Here is a 6,000-nt window from a genome sequence, read left to right on the forward strand (position 1 = left end):
CTTCAACAGACCATTTGATACCCAGCTAAAGACTGAGGGTGAAATAAAAACATCTCCAAATAACAAAAATAAATAAATAAAAAGGAAGAGTAAGTGACCAACAGACCCTCCCTACGGGAAATGCCAAAGTACAAATTTCAGGAAGAAAGGGATACCAGCTGAAAGGTCTAAAATGCAGGACAGAGTGAAAGTGGTAAATATATGACCACGTTCTAGCTGATTTGTTAAGTGTATAAAACAGTAAAAAGAGGATTTGAGATCTTTTTAAATTAAGATAAATGAAAATAATATCATATAAATTGGGAGGTAACTGGCCACTAGAATTTCTGTTCTAACATCCTTATGATGATTGTGAGAAGAATCAAAACACTTATGAATTGTACACTTGCATTTTATAATTTCTAGCATAACTACTTTAAAAACCAGAAGTAGCATACATTTTCAAAATTAGGAAAATAATAGGAGAAAAATATAATTAATCCTAAGGAATACAACAAAGGACTAAAGAACAGAGAACAGGCATACATAATAACCATAAAAAATAGGCGAAATAAATCCAATTAGATTAGTAATCACAATGAACAAAAATCGACTACATATTCTGATTTAAAGAAAAGGACCATCAGACCAATTTTAAAACTTTTAAAGTTAATAATAAAATCTAGCTATATATTACAAGCAACTTGCAAAATATAAGAATGCTGAAAAACCAAAGGCAAAACAGTCGAGAAAGATATAGTCTGCAAACTGACAGAGTTGGTGTGATTTTAAGATGAGACAAAATCAATTTAAAGGTAAAAAAAGATTACTAGCGATAAAGAAGGTCATCCCAAAGTGATAAAAAGTTTCATCAAGAAGATATAACAATCTAAAACGTTTAGGCAGTTAATAACAGAGAATCAAAAACACTCTAGATACAATTGTCCAACTACAAAGCTAAACTCAGAAGTGCAGAGTGGGAGATGTCAACACAGCCTTGGATTAAAGTGGACAGAACAACCAGTACAGAGAGGAGATCTGCAGGACACAGTAAAGCTCTAGCTGACAGGCGAGCATAAACACTGTCCCCAACAGCTAGAATATGCGCATCAGCGCACCCAAAGTAATCATGCCAACTGCCCAACAGGAGGCCAGAAAACAGGCCTTGGCAAATTTCAATGGGCCTCCTACTGACTGCGGCTCTGACCCTAAAGGAAGGAAGCTGGAAACCACAAAGACCCTCATTTGTTTAGAATTTAAGAAACACATTCTAAACAATCCATTATCAAAGAGGAATTATTAGTAGGGATCAGGAAATATTTTGAACTGAACAATCACAAAACATTACACAATAAAAAGTGATGGGAAACAAATCAAATAGAAAATAAACAGCACTAAGTATTTGTGTTCTTTTTAAAAGGAGGAAATGAAATAAATCAAATTATGTTACATGTATACACAAATGTCACTATGAACACCTCTATTGTGTACAATTATTTACAAATATGTCACTATGAACACATGTGTAATGCATTAATAAAAGGGGGGCTAAAAAATTAATGAGTTAGGAATCCATCTAAATAAGCTATAAAAAGAACAATAAGTGTTAAAGGAAAATAATGCACAGCAAAAATTAATAAAATTTTAAAAATAAGCCTATACCTAAGAACAAAAACAAAAATATTCTTTAAAAAACCAACATAGTGAACAGACTCTGATGAGATTTCCCAAGAGAACACTTACAAATAAATAAGCAGTATTTGGAATGAGAAAAGAAAAACTAATTGCAGATGACACAAAGATTTTAAAAGAAAAACAATTTATAACAATCTGAAATTTTAAATAAGTACAAAGTCATAGGAAACTCATTCAAAAGTGATGAAAAAAATTTGAAAATATAAATAGCCAATATCTTTCAGGCTTCAATAGTCCTAAGCAAAATGTTAAACCTAACTCCAGCAACATGAAAATGAAACATTTTTATTTGGGTTTATTCCAGCAATGATTATCATGTGAAAATCAATCACTGTGAGTCACCACATTATAAGGGGAAAAGCATACAATTATCTTAATAGATGCAGAAATAATTGACAAATTTCAACATTTATTCATACTAAAAACAACAAATTTGGAATAGAGGGAAACTTCTTTTATATACTGAATGACATCTACAAAAAACCTACAGCAAACATAAAATGTTGAAAACATTTAAAAATCCAAACTAACCCACTGCAATTTAATCAATGAAATTCCAATTAGAATCCCAGCAGGCTCGGTGTATATGTCAGAATATGATTTGACAAGATGATTCTAAAATGTACATGGAACACCTGGAGGCAAAACAGCAGACATTCTTGGGGAAGAAGGTGGGAGGACCTGTCCTACTGGATATCAAGACTTATTGTATCAATACAATACTTACTGTATGGATATCAAGATATCAAGACCGGAGTAATGAATAGAGATGGCAATGGTATGGGATGTCAGGACAACTGGTCATCCATGTTTAAAAAAATTAAATATGATCTCATACAATATATAAAAATTGATTCTGGAAAATTAAAAACTAAGGAAAAGCTATAAAACTTTTTAGCTGACAATACAGGAGAATATCTTTTACATCTCAAGAGTAGGAAAGACTTTCTTTTTTTTTTAATATTTATTTTTTAGTTTTAGGTGGTCACATATCTTTATTTTACAATTATGTGGTGCCGAGGATCGAACCCAGTGTCCCTGCATGATAGGCGGGCACTCTACCAATGAGCCACAATCCCAGCCCCAAGAATAGGAAAGAATTTCTCGACAATTTTCTTTGAAAAGGTACAATCCAGAAACAAATATGCTGATAAATTTGAATGTTCCCTCTGATATGAGGATACTAACCCAAGGGAGGGTAGGGAGGGGCAGTATAGAAGTTCACTGGATTAGACAAAGAGGAATGAAGGGAAGGGATGAGGGATGGGAAGAAGAAAGCCGTGGAATGGAATGAACGGGACATTACTTTCCTCTGCTCACATATGAATACACGACCAGTGTAACTCCACATCCTACACACCCACGAGAATGGATCAAAACTGTAATGGGTGGCACCCCGTGTGTGAATAATATGTCAACATACACCCTTACTGTCATGTATATCTAAAAACAAATTAAACTTTTTTATTTTGTAAAATTAAGAACCTCTGTTCACCAAAACACCAAAGGGTAGGAGAGAGAGGAAGAAAAGGGCAGGGGACGATCACAAACTAGAAGATATATAAAAATACATGCAATCCACAAAGACTTTATACTCAGCATATATAAAAGACTCCCACAAATCAGAATGGGAAAGAAAATCAAAAGAGAAAAATGAGCAACAAAAAATTCACAGAAAGCGGATGCACAAGTGATAAGTAAGCTCATTAAGAGATGCTCCATCTCAAGGCTATGGCACCAATGAGCACGAAAGTCAGAGCCCAGTAATGTCGCACCCACCAACAACTGGGTAAAAATTTTAAAGAATGGTTGAGGGTCAAACTTTCATCCACTACTGGCTGAGTACAAATTCTTATAACCACTTCAAATAACAACCTGATATATCTGCTATTAGGTATACACCTTAAAGAAACTTTCACCTGTGCCCCAGGAAATATGTTTCTAGAAGAACTATGTAACAACAAAAGCCTGACAGCAGTATGAATGCTGCCCACTGAAGAATGGCTACATAAAATCATTATATCGTGATATTCAGAACAGCAATGCAGGCGAATGAAAGAGAACTACTCACATCAATCTGTGTATTGGGATCCCATTTATATAAAACCCCCAAACCAGCAAAGCCACATACTGCACTCATTAGAGAAAAACAAGAGAATGAGTAACAAAATAGTTAGGGTGGTGGCTTTCTTTGGGGATGGGGAGAAAAGGACTTAACGGGGTTTAGGGGGATGTGATACCATATTTCCTTATCTGGTATATGGGTGTTCATTTCATTTTTGTTCTTCAAGCTGACATTCCCACGTGCTTTTATAGATGGTTACATAGAATAATGAAGAAAAACGTGTGACTATGTTAACAGCCAACGCAAACGTTCGCGAGAAGAATGAAGTAGAGACGGGGCTCAAATGTTATCACCTGGGGGAAAGGGTGGCAAAGTGGGAGTGGGAGAGACACAGACAGACATGCTTGTTCACGCATGTCGGGTGCCTCTATGAAAGATTGTGACAGGGGGATTAAGACTGTGACAGGGGGACTAACCATAGACATGTACTACTGAGCCAAACAACTTAAACATCAAAATGCTTGTGTGCCACAAAGCGAGCTGGACAAAGCGCTGTGCTTGGCTAGCCTGTTCACTCCTCACGGGAAGGACTGACCCCATTTCATAGATAAGGAAACTGAGGCCAGGCACGCAGCGGTGACAGGGACGGGGCTGGAGGTTTGCAAGTCCAGGTGAACGTTAAGGTGAACAATAAAACCGTGACCTAGGTCCCTTTCTGCAAGTGTCTGACCTCAGGGAGCCTGAGAACAGCACTTTCTTCTGTGTGAAAACCTGAGGGGACCCGAGAGGGGCTCTGGAGGGTTCTGTCCCCACCACGTGAACACGCAAGGTCCTTGGCCACGGGGACGGCTGCGGCCGGCGGGGTGGGACACGACGGGGAAACGCACGTGCACCACGGCCCTCGGCCGCCCCCGGGGAGTTCTGGATTCGGAACACGCCCAGCCGCGGGGCTTTCAAGCCGGGGCTGCGCACTGCGGCCCGGCAGCAGCTCTGCACGCAGGAGCGGGGCCCGGGGCGGGGACGGGCCGGCCGGGTGCGCCACAGGTGGGGCCGGCGTGGACCGACCTGTCACCGGGGCCAGTCGGGCCTCCCCGCGCCGGCGGCCCCGCTCGGGCTGCTTCCTCAGCAGCACAGAAGCCCCCGCCCCTCCCGTCCCCAGCCCCGCGCTCCGTCACGGCACACCGGGGCCGACCCCGCCGCCGGACCCGCCCAGCCCCACCTTCCGTCCTCCCCTCTTCCTTCCCCGCGGGCCCCGAATTACCCGCCACAGCACCCAAGGCAGCCCAACTACGCCGGCGGCTCGGGCCGGAAGGCGGGCTCGGACACGCCCACAAGGCGGGGTTAACGCGAACGCCGCGCTCCCATTGGTGGACCCCGACAAACGTGCTCCGCCCGTTGGGTGACGCATTTCCGGTTCTCCCGCCCGCGCTGCTGGCCTGACTTCGCAGAGCGGTGGGTTGGGTCCGGAGTTACGCGGTTTCCCGCTCGGCTCCCGGTCCTTACAGGAATAGGCTTCCGCTTATCGCCCTGCGGCACCACAGAGGTATCCCCGACCGAGAGCCGGGAAAAGCAGGCTCGCTGCCTGTGCTTCCCCTCAAAGCCGCGATTCCGCAGCTGAACTGACCTCCGTTTCCTCATCTGGGGACCCACTGGCCTCGTCGCAAAGCCTGAGGGCCTTGTTGTCCTGCAGCCTGCGCTAGAATCCCAGCGCTGCCACTTGCTGGTTGCCAAGTCACGAGCCACTCTGAACCTCAGGGTCTTCTTCTGTTGAATGGAATAACAGTCCCCATTGATGATACCCCTGAGATTTAAGGTTTACTGCGTGGCCCGTGGTTAGCGCACACTTGGAAAGTGTTGTCAGCAAATGCTGGTTAAACGTCAGCTGGCATCTTACCTGGGGGCAGTGGCAATAAGTAAACAAGGTTGTGAAGGGAAGTAGAGGAGCTGCTTTGAATTTCCAAGGCATTCAGTTTACAAATGTATTCCAGACGCTAGTCTGAGAGCCGGGAGCGGGGACTCAGATGACTAACTATAGAACAGTAGTAAGTGCAGGATCTGTCTCACTGAGGATAGCTCAACAGTTGTTACTTGGCACTTACCACCCCGTGATGGGGACAACAACCCCCTCGCCTCTCTGGGCCCCGTTCCTCATCTGCTGATGGGGACAAGTGGATAAAAGCTGGAACTCTGAGCTGGATGGTCCAGATGGAATCCTGGTCTTTGAAGTCAAAATCTCTGAACTCCAGAGACAGCACTCAAGC

The 6,000-nt window shown here is 42.9% G+C and overlaps 1 protein-coding gene across 1 annotated transcript in view; it reads right to left on the bottom strand.

Annotated features, from left to right (window-relative positions):
* Nsmce1 (NSE1 component of SMC5/6 complex) overlaps positions 1-5,056 on the bottom strand; it is a 29,467-nt gene extending 24,411 nt beyond the window's left edge. The window contains exon 1 of the mRNA XM_076840358.1: positions 5,001-5,056. The gene's annotated coding sequence lies outside the window, so the exon portion shown is untranslated. The remainder of the gene's footprint in view (positions 1-5,000) is intronic.
* Positions 5,057-6,000: the final 944 nt, after the last annotated feature.

Source organism: Callospermophilus lateralis, chromosome 19 (genome assembly GCF_048772815.1).
Source record: "Callospermophilus lateralis isolate mCalLat2 chromosome 19, mCalLat2.hap1, whole genome shotgun sequence".
Classification (NCBI taxonomy): Eukaryota; Metazoa; Chordata; class Mammalia; order Rodentia; family Sciuridae; genus Callospermophilus; species Callospermophilus lateralis.